At 33.9% G+C, this 21156-nt stretch overlaps 1 protein-coding gene across 4 annotated transcripts in view; it reads right to left on the bottom strand.

The window, feature by feature from the left end:
- The window catches only part of FSTL5 (follistatin like 5), a 542536-nt gene that overhangs the window by 471346 nt on the left and 50034 nt on the right, over positions 1-21156 (bottom strand). The gene's annotated exons all lie outside the window — the stretch shown is intronic.

The raw sequence follows: 21156 nt of genomic DNA, 5'->3' as shown, positions 1-21156 counted from the left end.
AAGTTAATTCATAATTTTAATGCAACACATCAATAAGCCATTCTGTAATTTAACCAAAATATGCTAAAGTGTACATGGAAGAAAGTGTGAATAGGCAGAAAGGAGTCTGAAAAAAAGAATTATAACAAGGGAGATGTTTGTCCATGCATAATGACTAAAATATTGAAAACTGTTCTTATATAAATAGAATAAAATATTTTTAAAACACATAGGAATGTAATGTTACCAATAAATATTTTAAGTTTTTATCACTGAAAATTCTCTTCACTAATATCCTTTGAAGCTCTTTGGCAGATTGGAGAAATGTCTGTACTAGGTAGTGTTAATGTCTTTAACATATAAATTATTACTATATACTAATAAAAGTTAAAATATCTACAGTTTAAAAAGAGAAAAGAATAAATTATCTATTCAATATTAAAAATAATATCAGTTAAAATAAATAAAATATTATTTTCAGTTTCTTTTTTATTTTTTAAATATATTTTATTGATTATGCCATTATAGTTGTCCCATTCCCCCCCCCTTCATTCCCCTCCACCCTGCACACCCCTTCAAGAAATTTGACCTGGCTGATATAGTTCGGGAGATTGAGCACAGGCCTAAGAAGCAAAGGTCACAGGATTGACCAAGGGGTCATCAGTTCAATTGCCAGTCAGGGGACATGCCTGGGTTACAGGCCAGGTCCCCAGTAGGGGGCACACAAAAGACAACCCCACATTGTATCTCTTTCTCCCTTCCTTCCCCTTTCCAAAAATAAATAAATAAAATATTTTTTTAAATTTGAAAGAAATTTGATAAAGATTAATTTTAAGATAAATTAAATACATAAATTTTAGTTTCTTCCGGTTATATTAGCCAGCATAATAGTATCTATCTATCCTCTATCTATCTATCTATCAATCTATCTATCATCTATCTATCTATCCATCTATCTTTAATGTATCTGCATATGATCACTGGCCAGACACTAAAGTATCAGGTTCATTAACCAGAAAAGTTACCAGGGGAGCGTGTGGAAAAGAAGGATAATAGTATTTGCAGAGTATGGAGCAGGGCATCGAGAATTCCTGCCTTGTCATGGTGGCTCTGCTATTCAACACTCTGCTGTTCAACATTTCTGTCACTTGAATGATGATTCACTACTTCTAAGGATTCAGTCTCCTGGACAGTAATACATAAGGCTTCGGATATGACAACTTTGAAATATCCACTTCATTCGATGTGATTTTGTGCTATAAAATGTCACAATTTAACTGACACCACAAACTGTCACAGTTACATTATGTCGAGACTCCTGAAGTTAGGTGAACAGAATAAATATCATCACTGTATTTTTAAAAAATTATAGGATGTTAAGCAGGTGATGTCTGAAATGGAATCTATTATTAGCCTCGGGGCATTATCAATGTAGGTGCTAGATACAACATGTAATACCCTTTCCCCCCATTCCCTTAATATTTAATACATTTAATGTGTTCTTACTCAATCATTATCAAAATACATGCTTTAAGCATCTAATTTCTGAAGCCACCAGGCTAAATCCAAAACCTCTGTAACACAGATTAAGAAAATACACTCTCAGAGTATTTTTCACATCATTTTTCACATCATTGCATATACTGCAATGCTTCCATGTTTTGTCATTTCTTCCCCACTCTCCCTTTTTCTTGCCTCTCCCCTTTAGTCTTGCTATTCTCTCTCAAATTTTAAATTTGAAAATAGAATTTGTTCCTCATTTATGTTGTAACCATGTATTTCCCTGTAATATTAACAGTATATAGGGTATTTATAAAACTTTCAGTGCTGGTATAATGAATATGGAGCATGCTATTTCTTTAAACATTATAGCTCTGTGGGATGCTTTTGAAAATTGGCACTGCCTCGAATGTAATTCCCTTTTTATTACTTTTTTAATGTTGAATCTGTGGCTATCTTTGTGGTCTAACCCAAATGTATTTTGCCTGGGGCTTTATTTTTCCTCTTTTGCTTTTTCTATGCCTTTTGAAATGTTTACCAATCTGAGAGCCATACATTTTTATCTTTTTTCCCAAGCACTCAAAACTTTATTCCTGTGCACTCAACAAAACACCTCCATTTAGTAAAATAATAACATGATTTTAGAATTTGAAAGATGAAGTATATTCTATGGTTAAGTGGAATAAAGTCTATTTGAATATGTAGTTATATTCCCAAGTGTATAAATAATATCTTAACATTATACATTTTCTTGTGAATTACCAAGATGATTGTTTTTGGAGTATTTTAAAGTGATAACTTGTTTGTGTTAGAAAATTTCTTTTATATGTATTTATAAAAACTTAATTTACTGATGTGCCAGATCTGAGGAAATCTATGAAGAAATGCAGCAATGTAAGCATGTAAAATGTAGCAATTCAGAGAGTTTGGAACTCTAGATTTCCTATGTTCTTCTCCACCATGACTGCCTTATCTCTGAGAGAAATAAAGTCATTCAAATTCTGCCCAAATCAAACACTGGAATGATAGTTTGCTATAATTGCCTATATAAGATTACCCTAACTAATGAAAGGTAAGTTCAGCATTAACCCCTTTGGCTATATATGCATTTGGGGGAAATCTAACAGAGAACAGGTCTGCTGTTTCATTACGAGCGCCATGAAGAAAGAAAACATCTTCAATATTCTTTTGCTTTGCTTGGAATTGCATTAAGAGAGTAACACCTTAGAAAAATGTTGGTAATAGGTTAAAGTCCTGGAAGACTAAGTGGATTGCAAAGACTAAATCTCTTTGATTCAAGCAAGTTCAAATTTCATGGTTTTAGTGAATCCCATCCTCTTCTCTCCTCGCCTTTACACACACACACAAAAGCACAGAGTTATCAAATTACACAAAGAAGAGCTCGAGTTTATTTTTGACCAATTTTTCAAAAGCAATTACTGAACAACATGCTTTGGACACCTGCAAGCTGAGAGTCTATAAAACCTAGAATAGGTTAAGTAAAAGTCACCGTATACCAATTTTTCATTTTCTCTTTTGAAGGTTATCACAAGGGGAGATGAGTAGATCAGCACTTCACATCTTATAATACAGTAATGGAATGTAGAATTACATGCACTGATTCTAGAACAATTATATGTCCTTGCATCTATTTGAATAATCATTCATATATTCAATATCTACACTTATGTTAATGTTTTCTAAATTGTGGTTATTGCCTTAGATGAGTATATACAAAATGATATACTAATTTGAAAATAACATGAATATAAGTGGCAAAAATTAATAAAATGGGAATTTTTAATCTTTAAAAAAATAAAGGTAAGATACTGGTTTAAATCTCAATACACAGAGTCCACTAAATTCACAATAAAATTTCCTGACTTAAAAAGACGGGGAAAAACCAACATCTCCACCCTACCACCTCCCCACAATAGAACTCCCAAAATATAAAAATGATCTGACCCTAGATTGTTGATTCTAGATTACCTAATGAGAGTCGCCTTTAATAACATGGAAAAAAGGGAAGAGGAACAACTAATTCATTACTAGTAACTTCAGTGCTTTGAAACAAATGTCATATCCAGAGGAGAGGCTGGAGTTTGGTTGGGGGAACAGCACACCTGGCCTGTGTTCCAGGCATCCTCACACTTCACAGGGAAGGAGGAAAAGGGACTGAGTGCAGCAGAGTCAGAAAGAAAGAAGAGGACTTGAAGTCAAGTTATGTAAATAATGGTTAGTAAAACCAGACATTTTCCACATAGGGGTCAGAGTAGTATTTCAAGGAATGTAATAGCTATATGTTCAAATATTTCAAGGGCAACTCTGTGGAAAGGATATTAGCAATTTTATGAATAATCTAGAAAGCTGAATTAGCACCACTAATTGAAAGCTACAAGGAAATTTTAGTTCAAGATACCATGTTTTCAAAGCTGCAATGCTGAGTTTTATACATTTACTGGTGGCTGTAAGTTATTCAAGTAACTTGTAAGCTGAATGACTGTTTAATAGGCATCTGTGAGAGTATTCAATCAGGAGAAATGATCATTATCTGGTACTAGATGATTTTTAACATATCAGAATGCATAAACTGTACTATCTTAAGAGAAGGAACAATTATCTAAACACATACTTTTATAAATGTTGATTTGATCTGGAGGTACAAAGCGAACTATTTTATGTTAAAATCTTCAAGTGAAAAGAAAACATTTTGACTCATGCTTTTCCCTCAAGGCAATAGTTGTTAAATTTTATCATAAGCCAGAATTAATAAGAAGGCCAATTTAGTAAATTTTGGTTGGATCTGAGCATTCACTTGTTTCTAACAAGGTTCCATGGGATGTTAATGGGGTTAATTCCAGGGTCACACTTTCTGAATCACTGCCTGCAGGAAGTGGGTTTGAAGAATTACTGCTAACTTTCAAGCACATTAAACTTCTAACAAGACAGCAGGCCAGTCTGAGCTTCAGATGAGTATGCAGAATGGCCAGCCTTTCCAAAGTATGATTAACTAAACAGAGAAAAAAATGTTGCTTCTTCATAAAACTATCCGTCATTAATAATTACCAAAATATTTTATGAACCTTTAAGGCATATGAAATTACCAACTTTACATTATTTCTTCTTCTTAAACTTTTTTTATTGACTTCTTCTCAATCCTAGAATAATTTAAAAATGTGACTATTATTTACTGTACTCCGTCATCAGTCTCTGCTTCTCCTGCCTTCACGGGGAGTTACTGCCTCTGCCTGTTTTCCTGTATGGTGAAAATATTTATTCTTTGGAAATATTGAACTCATTCTCAGAGTTTGGGAATATGCATGCCTTCCTTTCTGCCTAGAACACTTTTACCCATTCTTTTTACTAAGTAATACCAACACTTTTCCTCCCAAGATTCAACTAAGTTCTTTCCTCATTTACCCCACCCCCAAAACCAGGTCGAATAACCATCCTATGCATTTCCATGGCACCCTGAAGTTCCCTCAAGTTTTTTGCTTGATAGGTTCTTTCTTTTTTATAAGTGCTACAAAGTGCTATATACTGTTGAAATCTCTGCACTCACACATACTTAAATAAAAGTATATTAATATTGGGAGAGTTTAAATATCTAAGCACATTGTTTAATGACCTTAAACTACAATTAGTTGTGGTTAAAACCAAATATATTTTCTTAATTATAAACAGAACCAACCTGGCTTGAACAAAGGTATTGACTCCTAGAATTTCTTTTGCCATAAAGCATCATTAAAATGTGTCTATGTGTCTTTCCCCAACCAACCTGGCAATTAAAGGAATAATTCAAATATTCCTCCTGGGAGTTCTGCCCTTATTATTTGTTTGGAGTTCATTCTCACTAACCCTATTCGTAGTTTGACAGACTATAAATTTGATTTTCCTCTGCTTATATCATGTAGATAATATATTTAACTACCCACCACATGCATCATGCACATTGTATCTGCTTAATGTTGATGTGTTATTATTTTCTTTGGTTTTCTAATATTTGCAACCAAATATTTGTAAACATTTGCAAATGGCACAAAGTTTTCACCAAAATAAGTTTCCTTTTATAAGGAATCAGTTTTATTATATTCAAATAATATACACATATTTGTATAAAATATATACAAGTATGTATATATTTTATACACAGATGCATATCATATATAATATGCAACTTATATATGCATATTTATATCAAATATGGATATATTTTATACATGCATCCTTACATGTATATATTTATATAAAACATATATATACTGTATATATATCTATATCTTTCATACATATATGTATATTCTACGCATATATTTTTAAATTTAGACATGTACTATACATATTTTATATGCATATATAAATGTTCTATCTACATGTCCTATATATATTCTAAACATATTTTAGAATTCTACATTCTCTCTCCAAATAATCTTGTTATATAATTTATGACATAGAATTTCTAAGTTAGAAATATTTAATACTGCTTTTCAAACACAAATCGATAATCTTAGGGCTTTATCATATTTAACTCTTGGCTATCATATTTAACTGATGGCTGGAGTTCATACAGAACTCAGTACAAAGGGTTCTATCCCGACTGCATCTCGGAATCATCTGGGAACTTTTATAAATATCCATGTCTGGGCCAAATCCAGAAGTTCTCATTTAATTTTTTTTTTCATGTTTGTCTTTTTTTTTAAGATTTTATTTATTTATCTTTAGAGGGGAAGGGAAGGAGAGAGGGTCTTCGAGGGCAATTTTTAAGAGACTGGACCATACATCTACAATTTTGTATGCTCCCAGATAATTCTAATCATCTGTCAAGATTTTTAATCACTGCTTTAGAGGACACTAGGGTCATTCCATAGTTATAATTCTTAAAATATTCTTAAATCATTAAAAATAAACAAATCTGACAGGATAAAAAAATCTTTTTTCTGCAGGTTTATACAATGTTTTACCATGAAGACACTAAATATATGAGTTTTCTGTTGAAGTCAGTAGTATTAATATTTGTTAACTTTTCTGGCAGGTAGTATGTAAAGTGTCCAGTAAATAATCATTTTCTTTGCCATTAAACTTTCAAAAAGGGACTTAGTAATAAATTGTGGAGCCTCAATTTTTGTATTTTTTGAAAAGTGAATCTTCAGCCATTTAAGCATCTTGCAATAGTTCTGCCCATCATTTGCCAGCAGCAGTAATAATATAATATCTGGTCACATCTCGTTTCTCTCTACCAAGGTAGACATTAGGAAGATCTAGGATTAAAATAATTCCTAAGAGCAATTCTGAAATATTTTACAAAAACAAATATGCTGGCACACACGGTTTGGAAAACTCTTGGGAATCATCTATTATAGTTAAATATATGCCAACCCTACAACCTTATAATTACACCCCAATAGAAATGAGTGGGTATGTCTGATAAACAGCACATATAGTAATGTCCTAATAGCCCCAAAAGAAAACAATTCAAATATCCATTAATAGTGGAATGCATAGCCAATTGTGATTTGTTGTAGTAGGACATTGTAAAGTAATAAAAACAACCCATTTCTGCTACCTTCAACTTTAGCATTGTGAGCTTCGAGAGAGAAGCCGAAGTCCATTGATGTGTAGAGCAGGATTAATTTTAAAAGCCACTAGGGCTGAGTTTTCTGAATTGTGTTTTCAGAACATCAGAGGGGGTTCAAAATATACAATAGCTAGTTCATTTAGTTGGGAACTTCTAGGTTAAGCAAAGTTTAGAATATTTTTTCAGACTTCAGTATGCTTTTGTGCATTGTGGATTTCCACAGAAGCATAATAGGCAGTTTTCTCCAAATGACTTGGTCATTAGAATCCATTTTCAACAGAACTTTTCAGAGAAAAAATGTTCTCAGAGGCAATGAATATAGACTTCTCAGTGATGAATAAGGGACTTTATTATAACAATCAAATGGAAAAATCACAAGATTTTGAGGAACAGTTACCAAAGAAAGGGCCTCTGAACACAAGAATAGGTTTTGAACTACAGCACAAAAACAATTTTATTTATGTTTTAAAGGGGAGGTGTTTTATTATAGTTAGAACTTAAATAATGGTTGGGATTTCACAGTGAGAATTCACAGGTTATTTTTGTTAGGAGAGAACACAGTTATTTGGAATATCAAGTGCTGAAGACAAAGTTTCTGTGTAGGAGCTATAAATCCAGTAAACTTGGTAGAAATATGTTTGCGATGGAAATATTGGAACATATAATACATATATATGCTGTGTGTATATAAGTCCTATGATAGAGTGTTTTAAACAAATATATCAGAAAAGATATTAATCTGTAAGGTCCTTCCCTATTTACTCTTTTTAGGGAACCAGAATTTTATTCTGAAGTCTATTATTATTTGATTTTGCAACTTAGGCACATAATTAGGACCTAATTTTTTTATTAGCAAAATAAAGATATTAGACTTCTGGACATATAAGATAAATTCCAAATTTAACTTTCAATAATGCTTTTATAACAAATGACTAAGTAAATGCAATGCTTCTAAAATATTGAATTCATCTCATGAACAAGCTTTTACTATTGGTGGTTAAAAAATATATTTAGTTCTAAAGCCAAAGGGGGCTAGGATTGAGGTTGAGAGGTGGGAGTGGGTGGGGCAGAGGAGGGTGGTGAGGTAAAGTGAAGACAACAGCGCTCAGACAGCAATAATAAATTAAATAAAGTAAAGTTAACAAAAGAGCAAAACGTAATAGCATGTAATTAAGTGAAAACAAAAGAATATAAATGCATATACATGTAATATATTTATATTTAGTCCTAGCCAATATTTATCCTTTGGTGATAAATTTGATTTTTGGAACTAGCAAACCATTTGAAACCATAATTAATAAAATTACTAACTAACTGAGGCCATGCACTTGGATATTTTAATTTTCATTAAGCAACATAAATATTTTACCCCAACAAAGCATTTATGAATTAAAATATATGATAAGAAAATCAGAAACATTCTAGGTGAAGTGGGAGTAGAATCTAGAGGGCTTCCTGCTTAACTTTCTGCATGCCTTTCATTTTCATGTATTATTTTTTGGTTACATTCCCCGTCACCTTAGAGCTCAGCATAAAATAGAGTGGGAACTAGGACCGTGGTGCAGTAACTCATAGATGCCCATGTACTCTTTCCCTTAGGATCTCTAACACTTGATTACTGTGTGCTCACCACTCATAGGAGAGAAATAGTTTTGTGGGCAAGCAATGGAGCCTTAAATTTTTCAGGATCGTATTGCTTAACTATAACAAGCTTAGTATGAGTTGTAAACTTTATTCACATATATCACTTAAGTATCTATAAATCCAAACTAAAATACAAATTCAAAAATATAAAACGCTAACACTATTCAATTGGTGAAATGGAATCAATACAGTGAGTGGTATATTGCTGAAATTACATTACCACTTGCCACATGCTTATGGTACTGATAGGAATGTAACTCAGTAGAATTGAATATCTTTTACTTTCTTGTTCTTCAAAAACAAAATAGAAGTTTATTTTTAAGACTTGTTAAAACTCTAAAAATACAATAAAACAAGATAAATTTTTTCATTACAAGAGTTGTTATGTTCTTTTACTCTCTCCTAATTAAAGTTTTAATTCCTTCTTTTCAATGTTATTTCTGCCATTTCTGGTTTGCATATCATTAATCCTCTCAGAGGAATGAGTTACAGAGATGACATGCTAGGGAAACACTGTTTTAGAACTTAAATTGAGTGTGACTGATTAACTTTAGCGGCTCATAAACTAACTGCTGTAGATGAATTCCTATTTTTTAACAATGTAGTGTCAGTAAAATAAATATGATGTTTTAGAATAATATGTATAATTCTAGAAATACATACATAATATATATACATATGTAAATATATATACATATACATTGAGGTTTAGTGTAATAAATATAGCATTATTTTAGTCATCTGATTTGTATTAGAAGTTATAGCTTTGAATTATTACTTAGTTAACATTTAAAACTTCTGCCCCAAAGTGAACTCCCTTTACCATCATCTCAATGACTTATCTGAAATCACACTAAAGAGGGTAACGGTAGCTTTATCTTGTTTGAAATTTTACAATGACATAAATGTTTTCATTAAGTATTTTTATTACCTTGAAGTTTTGAGAAAACAGAAAGCACTTTAACAACTGAATAAAAAATACACAGACAATGGGCAAAATATTTTAACAAACACATCACAAAATAAAATTTATGAATGACCAGCCCACAGATTAAAAGATTCTCAGAGCCACTAGTCACCAAGAGAATTCAAATTAAAACTACCCTTCAGAATGCCTAAAATTAAAAACAAAAAGAACAGAAAATATAAAAATATGAAATCATTGTATATCTCATGCATTACTTTTGGAAAGGTAAAATTGTATACTTAATTTTAAAAAGTCTTGGTAGTTTCTTATTTAAGAATACCACTCCTAATTATTGACCCAAGGGAAATTAATATATAACCAAAGAGAAACTTAAGGATGTTCATAGAAGTTCTATTTATGAAAGTTTCAACAGGTTTTCACCAATAGAAATATGGATTAAAAACAGAATAAAAGTGTGGTATATTCATATGGAAGAATGCTAATCAGCAATAAGAGGGAATAAAATATTGAGAGACATAATAGCATAGATGAATCTCAATGGCATTATGAGTGAAAGAAGTGTTACATGAATATATACATATCTTATAATTCTCTTTACATAAAATTTTAGGACAGAAAACTACACTATCAGTATAGTTTCTGGTGAAACTATCAGAACACCAGTGGCCTCAGAGGGACTGGGGGAAGAGATAGACTGGAAGAGGCATGGGGGAATTTTCTTGGGGGCTGGTAACATTCTATAAATTGATATACCTACAGATTGATGTCAGTTATGCAAATTTAATTATCTGTGAAAATTCAGGGAATAAAGACATAGATCTGGGTTTTTCATTGCATATAAAATGTATTTCAAAGCCAGAGAGACTTCCGCCAAGATGGAGGCGTAGGTGGAAGCACTGTGCCTCCTCCCACAACCAAGTTTAAAAACAACACAGTTTTAGCAACAAAAATGCAGTCAAAACCACAGAAAATTGAACTATACGGAAGTCTGACAACAACGAAACCTTCAGCCAAACCGGTAAGAGGGGCAGAGCCAGCAGCAAAGCGGGGTCAGGCAGGAAAGATCCACCGGACCGACCTGGGCCTGAGACCCAAGCGCTCCAGTAGCCGTGGGCGGATCCCAGGTGTGGAGAAGCTGGCAGACCCACTGAGGGCGGACTGTGGTCACACACTCGCACTCAGATAAACCAGTGAAGGAGTAAACCGGTGAGAAAGACCATGCAGGCCCCAGTGGTGGGAAGTGGCAGAGGGGACCGCTATTGTCCCTCTCTGACCCCTCCCCCACCTACAGCTTCAAAAACCAGCAACCTGGATGGCCCCACCCTGGTGAACACCTAGGCGCCTCTCCTCATATGTAACAGGCACAAACAGATCAAAACATGGCTCAAGAAGAACTTAGAATAGAGCCCCAGAGCCGATAAATCTAAGTGATGAAGCAATAGCCAAACTTTCAGATGCACAGTTCAAAACACTGGTGATCAGGATGCTCACAGAACTGGTTGATTTTAGCCACAAATTAGAGGAACATATGAAGGCTAAACTAATTGAAATGAAGAGAAATGCACAGGAAACCAATAGTAATGGAAAGGAAACTGGGACTCAAATCAAAGGAGTGGACCAGAAAGAGGGGAAAAATGACCAAACAGAAAAGGATGAAGAAACAAGAATTCAAAAAAATGAGGAGAGGCTTAGGAACCTCCAGGACATCTTTAAACGTCCCATATAATTCAACATCTGAATTATATGGGTACCAGAAGGAGAAGAAGAACACCCATGAGTGGAAAACTTATTTGAACAAATAATAAAGGAGAACTTCCCCAATCTGGCAAAGGAAATAGACTTCCAGGAAATCCAGGAAGCTCAGAGAGTCCCAAAGAAGTTGCACCCAAGAAGGAACACACCAAGGCACATCATCATTACATTAGCCAAGATTAAAATGAAGGAGAGAATCCTAGAAGCAGCAAGAGATAAGGGGATAGTCACTTACAAAGGAGTTCCCATCAGACTGTCAGCGGATTTCTCAAAAGAGACCTTACAGGCAAGAAGAGCCTGGAAAGAAGTATTCCAAGTCATGAAATTCAAAGACCTACATCCAAGATTGCTGTATCCAGCAAAGCTTTCATTTAGAATGGAAGGACAGATAACGTGCTTCTCAGATAAGATCAAATTCAAGGAGTTCATCACCACCAAGCCCTTATTATATGAAATGTTAAAGGGACTTAACTAAGAAAAAGAAGATAAAAAAGGTGAACAGTTGAAAGGACAGCAAACTCACAGTTATTAACAACCACACCTAAAACAAAAGCAAACTAAGAGGACAGCTAGATCAGGAGCAGAACCATAGAAATCAAGATCACATGGAGGGTTAGCAACAGGGGAGTGGGAGAAGGAGAAGGGGGGAGAAGGTACAGAAAATAAGTACCATAGATGGTAGGTAGAAAATAGGTAGGGGGGAGGGCAAGAATAGTATGGGAAATATAGAATCTAAAGAACTTGAGACACGTGGTCATAAACTAAAGGGGGGGAAATGGTGGGGGAGGGGGTGTACTGGGTGGAGGGGAATGAAGAGGGGGAATAGAACAACTGTAATGGCATAATCAATAAAATACATGTTTTTAAAAAGCCAGAAACTCTAAATATATAAATAACCCTTTATTGATATGTACCAAATTTTTTAAGAAAGATAGTTTAATGTCTATAACAAAATTGAAATGAAAGAAATAAAATTGATAAAGAGAAATAGATGTAGATACACACAAAAATGTACATATATGTTTGACCAGCAATCATAGTAAATTATTAATTTAGGCCATGGTTACAAAGTATTGACTATAAATTCAAATTTTATTTATGTTTAAATTTTATTTGAAATTTTAGAAAAGTAAAAGAAACATATAATTTCCCTCAATAATTTCCTAAACCCTCTCACAATTAAGAAAATGATGCTTATAATACTTTGAAACACATATCTTAAATATATATGTTGTATCTTTATTTGTTTTCGTGTTATTTGATTGGTATTAGGACACTTGTTTTTGTGAGGTCTTCATAGAATATTTATATAAACCTAATTGGCAAAATATCCTAATAACTATGTAAACTGGGCAGGTAATAGTACTATATTCTTTTGAAATATTATATTATTTGGATCTTGCAGTGACTGACCTTCATGTAACCCTCAGAACCATAGGAAATGTTCAGTAACTGTAACACCATGCATGGATCCGGAGGCTATTATGCTAAGTGAAACAAGCCAGTCAGTGCAAGACAAATACCACATGATCTCACTTACATGTAGAATCTAATGAAGAAAATAAACTGACAAACAAGCAGAGAAACAAAGGCATGGATACATAGAACATACTCACCGCTGTCAGTAGGGAGAGGGGAGAGGAGACTGGATGAAAAAAAAAGGGCGAAGGTATTAACCAAATACATGTGTGTATAATCCTTGAACACAGACAACACTGCAGTTGGTGACGGCCAGAGGGAAGGGGAGTCAAAGGATGGGGGGAGGTGGGCAAAGGGGAGGAAATGGAAACATACATAATAGTTTAAACAATACAAAACCGAAATAAAAATAGAAAAATATTTTCTTAAATGAGAGATTTTGTGGACAGAAAAATAATAATAAAGAAATATTATAAACAATTCTTTAAACTCTTGATAATTTAGATAATATATACAAATTCCTTGAAATGATCAATCTGTCAAAACATGAAAAGAAATATACAATCTAAATAAATCTGTATGTGCTGGTGAAATTAAATCGACAATTAAAAGTGCTAAGACTACTCAGATGTGTTTACCAGTAAATTCTACCAAACATTTGAAGAAGAAATTATACCAATTATCTATAATCTGTTCTAGAAGATAAATGCAAAAGAGATATTTCCTAACTCATTTTATGAGCCCAGCATTACCCTAATGCCAAAACCAGACAAAGATATTACAAGAAAACTAAACACCAATATCTTTTATGAACATAGATGCAAAAAGACTCAATAAAATATTAGCAAATTGAATTCAACAATGCAGAAAAAGAATTATGCATCATAAACAAGTAGAATTTATACCAGCTATACAAACTGATTTAACATTAAACAATAATAAATGCAATTCATCCCATCAGCAGGCTAAAGGAAAAAATCATGAGATTTTATCAATAGATGTAGAAAAAGCATTTGACAAAATTCAATACCTATTCATGATAAAAACAATAATCTCCCCAAACTGAAAGTAAAGAACTTTTTCAAAGTAATAAAGAGCATCTAAAATAAACAATGCAATTTACAAAAAAATACTTAGTAAGCTGGATTTCACTAAAGTTAAAACTTAGACTCTACAAAAGATGATGCCAAGAGGACAAGAATGTAAGGCACAGTCAGAAAGAAAATATTTGCAAAAGACAAAACTGACACGGGCCTGCGAACCAGACAATCGTGGTTCGATTCCCAGTCAGGGCACATTCCTGGGTTGCAGGCCAGTTCCCTGCAGGCCAATTCCCAGCAGGGGACGCACGAAAAGCAACCATACATTGATGTTTCTCTCCCTCTCTCCTTCCCTTCCCCTCTAAAAGATAAATAAATAAAAATCTTTAAAAAAAAAAGACAAAATTGAGAAAGCAATATTTTCCAAAATAGATGATAAATTCATAAAACTTAACAATAAGAAAAGTAACAACTCAATTATAAAGTGGGCAAAAGACCTGAGCTGACAGCTACACCAGAGAAAATATACAGATGGCAAATAAGTATATGCAAATACAGTAAACATACCTATTCAGTGAATTGGACATTGAAACCACAATGAGCTACCAGAAGATATATATTACAATGGCCAATTTTTTTTTTAAATAGCACTACCAAATGCCGACAAGAATGCGTAGCAACAAGAAATAATGTTCATTATTTCTTGGTGGAAATGTAAGATGGTGTAGCCACTTTGGAAGACATTTAGCAGTTTCTTAGAAAACCGAACATATTCATACCAGATGATATGTACCCAAGTGAGCTGAAAACTTATGGCCACACAAAAAGTTGAGCACAGACGTTTATAGCAATTTATTTATAATTGCAAAAATCAAGCAACAAAGATGCCTTTTAGTAGGTAAATGGATAAATCAACTGTGCTACATCCAGACAACAGAAAATACTCAGCACTAATAAGAAATGAACTAGCAAGTCATAAAAATATATGGAGGGACTTAAACACCTATCAGTATTAAAGAGAAGCCAATCTGAAAATGCTACATACTGTAGGATTAAATTTATTTAACATTTTGAAATAGGCAAAACTATGGAGATAAGAAAAAGATCAGCAATCATGATGGCAGTGGGTGACGGAAGAATAAACAGGCAGAGCCAAGAGGTTGTTTAAAACGGTGACATTATTTTGCATGACACCACAATCGCAGATACAGGTCACTGTGCATTTGTCAAAATCCATAAAATGCATAACATCAAGAATGAACCCCTAAAATAAATTATGTGCCCTGGGCAGTAACGATGTAGGCTCAGGGACTGTAACCAATGTAGGACTGGTGTTGGGTGTCGATAGTGGGGACGTGACATAGGTGTAGTGCCAAGAGGAAGGCCTGTGGGAACTCTCTGTAGTCTTGACTCAATTTTACCATGAATCTTAAAACTGTTCTTAAAAAGTCTATTAAAAAATTGAGAAAGAGAAAGAAGCCCCTTCCTTAGGAGGAAACAAACCACATGACCAGCATTTCTGATAGTATGTGTAAACAAACTTCTAAGAGCATGTTTAATAAAGTATTTTTTATTGGATGTTTCCACTATACTACTCACCTTCAGACAACCTGGTGGCTAGTTCAATGCTGTAACTAAGCATATTTTTGTAAGCATATTTTGCTTACAAAATGTAAGCATATTTTTTTCTAGTGCCTAGACCACCAAATATACCTAGTTACCCCCTCATTTGTTTTCCTGTAGTCTAGGCTCTACAGAGCAAACTTCACTGGTTCCCTCTGAAGCACCATACCCTGGCTGCACATTTAAATAAGGTTTTGAGTAGTGTTTTCAATCCATCCATTTGAGATATTTGCTTCACCAATAATCACAAATCCACATGTGAGTAGTTAAGAACTCAATTTGAATTATTTTGCTCAGTACCTTCTGTGTGACAGGTACTTAACATATACTTGTTGCAATAATGACTGAATGTACTTTTTTTTCATAAAAACAGAACTTAAAGAAAGTGATAATTTAGGGGGTGGTATGTAAAAGGAAACAGAACTGTTCTTCAAGACAGGAAATCGAATCTTAGCTGAGCAGCACCTACCTGTGTTGTGTGGCCTTTACCAAAGAACTGTGTCATCAGTTTTTTCTGGGTTCTGTTTTCCCATCTGTATTACATTTTTTAAAGCAAATTGAAGTTTTCTACTACCTTGTAGCTCTAACAACACTAACTCTCAGTTCACATACAGGAGAAATGATGCCAGAAATAAGCAGTGAGTTTTATTAATTAAAAACAATACCACTCTTTCCATCTCTAGTTTATATACTATAAGGTTTTTATCTCATAAACAGGCTAAATATCAAGCTTATAAATCAGGATATTTTCTTCATTTATAATACAAAGCTTTCCTAATTGAATTTATAATAGAATTTTAATAATAAAAGATGTACAGGACAACTTATTATTAATTTAAAAATTGAAGTAGTGAATGCAAATGCAAGTCTGCCAATGCATTAATATTAATGATTAAATAAATGCATTTTTACTTCATTTTCCTGTTAAAAACAATCACACTTTTATATTTTGAATAGGAGTTAGCTTAATGCTCTTAATTAATGTAGATACAGATGAATTAATAGTTTGTTTTTCTTTAGCAAACTAACATGATCTAGCACTATCCTTCCTAGAGATGTGGTAGAAAATATAACTATATTTAAAAACAAGAAGATTTTGGAAGTCAATCAAAAGAAAATGAACAGTAAAGAAAAACTGTTTAATTGCATCTAGGTCTTAATATTCTGGTGCTTCTATATTAGTAAAAAGATTAATGACTCTTCAGGAAAACAGGAATAAAGCCATATCCTTTTCAACTATACTTTTTGCTTTTAATTGTTGAGTTGGGTATGAAGAAGCGCAATGGCTCTGGTCATTTAGAAATCTATACCCACCTAGGAGGAAGACCATATTACCCAAGGCTGGGAAACAACTAGAGTTTTCCAGAATCCTGACAAGTCTGACTCTAATGTACTTAAGTTTTGACTTTATTTGGCTACATTGTCATATTTTTAAAGATGTAAATAGAATGCTAATGCATCATCTTTTTAGCATTGTAAAACTCCAAATCTTCCCTAGAAAGCAGCTCTATTTTTCCAAGTTATAGCTACTTTTAAAGCTTTAATCAAAAATATTTTAAAGTAGGGTCAAAAAGAGGTAATGGAGCAACCTTTTTCATGCCATTGTACACATCTGTAGTAACAGTGCCCCTTTGAGATTTATTCTCAAAGGGATCAAATGGTTTTCTGTAGCAGGTCCATATCTTGACAATTTTAGAAGTCAGACATATCTCTTTAATGACTTATTTTTGTCACACAAAGTGACTTGGTCTGTTGCATGCTTGGTTTACCAAGATTAACAAATATACACTGCTTTGAAGGAATACACATGTAAGCAGCTTGCTCAATAGTCAACAAAATATTTTTTTCTTAAAGTTGTTTTTATTAATTAAATAATTTATTTTAAAATTGTTCAGGTACAGTTTTCTGTCTTTTACTCCCACCCCAGTCCACCTGTCCAGCCCTCCCCACCCCCTCCCATTTCCAACCTACCCTAGTTTTTGTCCATGTGTCTCTTATACTTGCTCCTGTAAACCCTTCTCCTTTTCCCCTGAAATTCCCTCTCCTCTCTCCTCTGGACACTGTCAGCCTGTTCTCTATTTCAGTGTCTTTGGTTATTTTTTCTTAAAGTTGTTGAAGGACAAAGTTAATCAGGAAAAGGGTTGGAGGAAGCTATCATTATGTACTGGTTTTTAAACCAACTGTTAAAGCCATACCACATTTTATTTTGGCTTTGACAGATTTACTTAATGGTAATTCTGACCCTTTAACAGTGGTAGTCTCAGTGTGTATTGGGAGAAGTCTTCCATGGTCTCTCACATTTCTGTACAACTCATGAGCAGAGACACTGACTGCAATTTTCTCTGGACTATCTGTTCAAGGATGTGTGTATAGCAAACAGCACTGGTATGTAAAAAAAAAAAAATGTCTCCCTCTGGAGCCAAGGGCAAGTGCATTTTACAGCCTTTGAAAACAGACTGTATCTTCATGCAGAGCAAAGGGTAGGACTACTTACTGTCTAATATGATAAAGAAAAAATTTTCTTTTGGTGCAAAGAACAGGTATGCATATGGTCCATACAACAGAACCAGCATCCTTCAACTCAGATCTCCTTGTGTAATATATCCCATGATGTATGCTGGTATAACCTGGTGTCTTTACATCGCCCTGTGGAAACTGAACCCCAGAAACTAGCTTAAACTCTGGTTACTGCTATTGCTATGAGCAATAAGCCATCGTTTATCTCTGACTCAGGGGTCTTATGTGTCTTCTGCCACTGTTCATGAAACTATGCGTGGCAGGTGAACATAGTAGCTTGCAAAGAGGGAAATATCTCAAACCATTCACAGTTCTTGATAACATTCAAATTCACTCCCTGAAAAAAAAAAGGTTACTCATGGGTTTCTCTATCCTACTAGTTTTTAGAAGATGAAATAGAAGCACAGAATCTCAGAAGAATAACACAATATCAATGGAAACATCATTATTAAATTGAGTCCCTTTTAGGCATTTAGGTTGATAATTATAATATTAAGAAAGCATCTATACCATCAGTAATATACGTGTAGGTCATTTTTAATAAAAAGAGTTTAACAAACATCTTTGTGTTCTGATTTTTGCCTAAGACTCTTAAAGAACTAAAAAGCATTTTTGCTAAAACTTATGAAATTTTTTAGATTAATTTCTTCTAGTTGTGAAGAATTTATAACTAAAGAAACTACTATGTGTTCTTAGATTTTATTAACCTCAGACTACAATTCTTAAATTTTTCTTCAATTGGTCTTGCACAATCTTAAAATGGAGAGGTTTAGTCAGTTAATACTGGGTTTTTGTTTATTAGAAAAAGAATTTCAAGTGTTTTTTTATTTTTCAAACATATTTATTTTTCTAATTCACTTTATTAGAAATACACTCGAGATGTATTAATAATATTTAGCCATTATGATATATACAAGATATATCAATACATGCTAATTAATTGTTATTATATAATAAATAATAAATGTCAATACATTTAATTAACTTTTTTTCTTTACCATTACCCACTTTGCTCCTATTATTGCTTTGTTTTTTTGTTCTCAGAGAGTAGTGCAAATTGTTTCCTGACCTCTGAAAAATGTATAAACATTTTAAAGGGCCTTCCCTTGAGCATGCTTTGAGCAGTCAGGTATTTCAGATGGAATGGCACAAATTTTCCTCAGTCAGGAAATAATGCCCCTGGGTTTGCCTGAAGGTTCCCAGCCTCTAAGCACTCACAGTTTTGATGAGTTGTTTAATGCCTCTCTCCTTCCCTGGAGTTCTTTCCTGCCACTCTTCACCAAACCACATCTGTGATTTTTTTAACACTAAAAGTAAAAATCACCTCTCACAAATGAGTGATTTGAATTACATTGTACTACAGTGCATAGCAACACTCTCTGGACTTACTAAATTATGCAAACTCTTTGGCCTATTTGCACAGTAACTACTCTCACAAACAATTTGATTTAGGTAATAAAAGAATTGTAAGGCGATTTTTGTTTGCAGAAGTAGCTCTGCATTGTAAAGGTAGAGATAGCATTCTCCAGTCACATAAAGATGTCAGCATTTTAAGGTCTTTAAGGGGTCCCACTAGGTATACTCAGAGCGCACTCCTGCCGTCCTAAGATTTTCCCTCAAGCAGGACTTTGGTGATCATCCTCAGTAAACAACGCAGCAGTATGATCCGTGCTGTAGGTAGGAAAAGGGATGTAAATGGTACCGATCCTAACGGGATTTATAGTCAACCAATGAAGGTATGTGGTAATAAACTAAAATAGTAGTGTATACAGATTGTAGGAAGTCAAACTGGGATGGGAAATAATGACACAGCAAGAAAGAGAAGAAAGAATGGAGAAAAAAAAGATTAAGAGAATCCCCAAGAGTAGAAGTGAAACAGAAACTCAAGATGGTACAGCAAAAGAGCCCAGGATTTGTAGTTTAGGTGATATGAGTTTATAATAAATTCTAGTCTGTCTTTATTGGTGAGGGTAGACTATGGTTATGTTGAGATAACAAGCAACTCCCAAATCTCAATGGTTCAGGGCAGAAGTTTTTTTCCCTCCTTTCACATTTCAAGGGAATCACTTAATTGCCCACATGTTTTATTCATCGTAGTTATTTAGACACTACGGGATGATTAAGCTACCACTACCTTGATCATCTTATGATTGCGATGCTAGAGGCAAAAGAGAGTTTAGGGAGATTTTACAATGGTAATCCAATGTTCAGCCCAGATGCGCAGCCTGACAGTTCTCACTGTTCATCGGCCAGTATGAGAGCAGAGTCTCATCTCACCACAAAGGGACCAAGAAATAAAATTCTGCCCTATTAACGTGGAATCAGAATGAGGGGACAATAGGACCTCTACTACACGCAGGTCAAGTTACTACCAAATGTACTCATTGTGTAACTTGTGTTAACTTTTTATATTCTGCGTATTAAATCCTAAATCCTGCTTCCTAACTTACTCACTATGTGATATTAAGTGACTACTAAACATTTTTGAACAACAGTTTCCTCATCTATAAAACAGCAATAAAACCACTTACCACATGGGAATACTCACAATTAAATGACCAAATGTATTGAATGAACCTAACAGAGCCTATTGTACACGAAAAGCCTGATGGTACCAAGTTATACAAAGGCTGCTCTGAGTACAACAATTCTTTTGATGCCTCAAAATTTGGGAGACTTTAGGAAGTTTATCACCCATGTGCATGGCAATGAATAGTTACAAACTATTCCTAGCTACATACCAGCAGTTTCAGTGGTAACTATTGCTTCCTGGTGAGTTTTCACCGAGACGTTAGCCCGCACCCAGAGCTACAGCAACCTTCAGGAGAAGATGTGTTAGTCTGGCTAAGAACTGAACATGAGAATACTCTGGTTGTGCTTATGGAGGAGCAGGAGGAACAATCTGAAACACTACTACACGTTTCTCCTTGAAGTCAGTGTGATTTTGCTTTACCTTCATCGCCATAATTATTTTTTTCTGGTTCCTTTCCCCATCTCGGTCTACCTTTGCTTTTATCTGTCTCTTACTGATTTCATTGATTCTATCTGTTTCCTCCCTTGTCCTTGGGAAAGTTACTTTACCTCTCTGGTTTTAATAATATGATTTAGATAAACAGAAATAATAGCCCCTGCATTCCAGTACTATTATAAGATTAAGTTACAATAATTCATGTATATGA

This window comes from Artibeus jamaicensis, unplaced genomic scaffold, assembly GCF_021234435.1.
Source record: "Artibeus jamaicensis isolate MK-2021 breed Jamaican fruit bat unplaced genomic scaffold, CSHL_Jam_final scaffold_537, whole genome shotgun sequence".
Lineage (NCBI taxonomy): Eukaryota > Metazoa > Chordata > Mammalia > Chiroptera > Phyllostomidae > Artibeus > Artibeus jamaicensis.
Note: the sequence above shows the minus strand (reverse complement) of the source record. Positions and strands in the feature narration are given on the sequence as shown.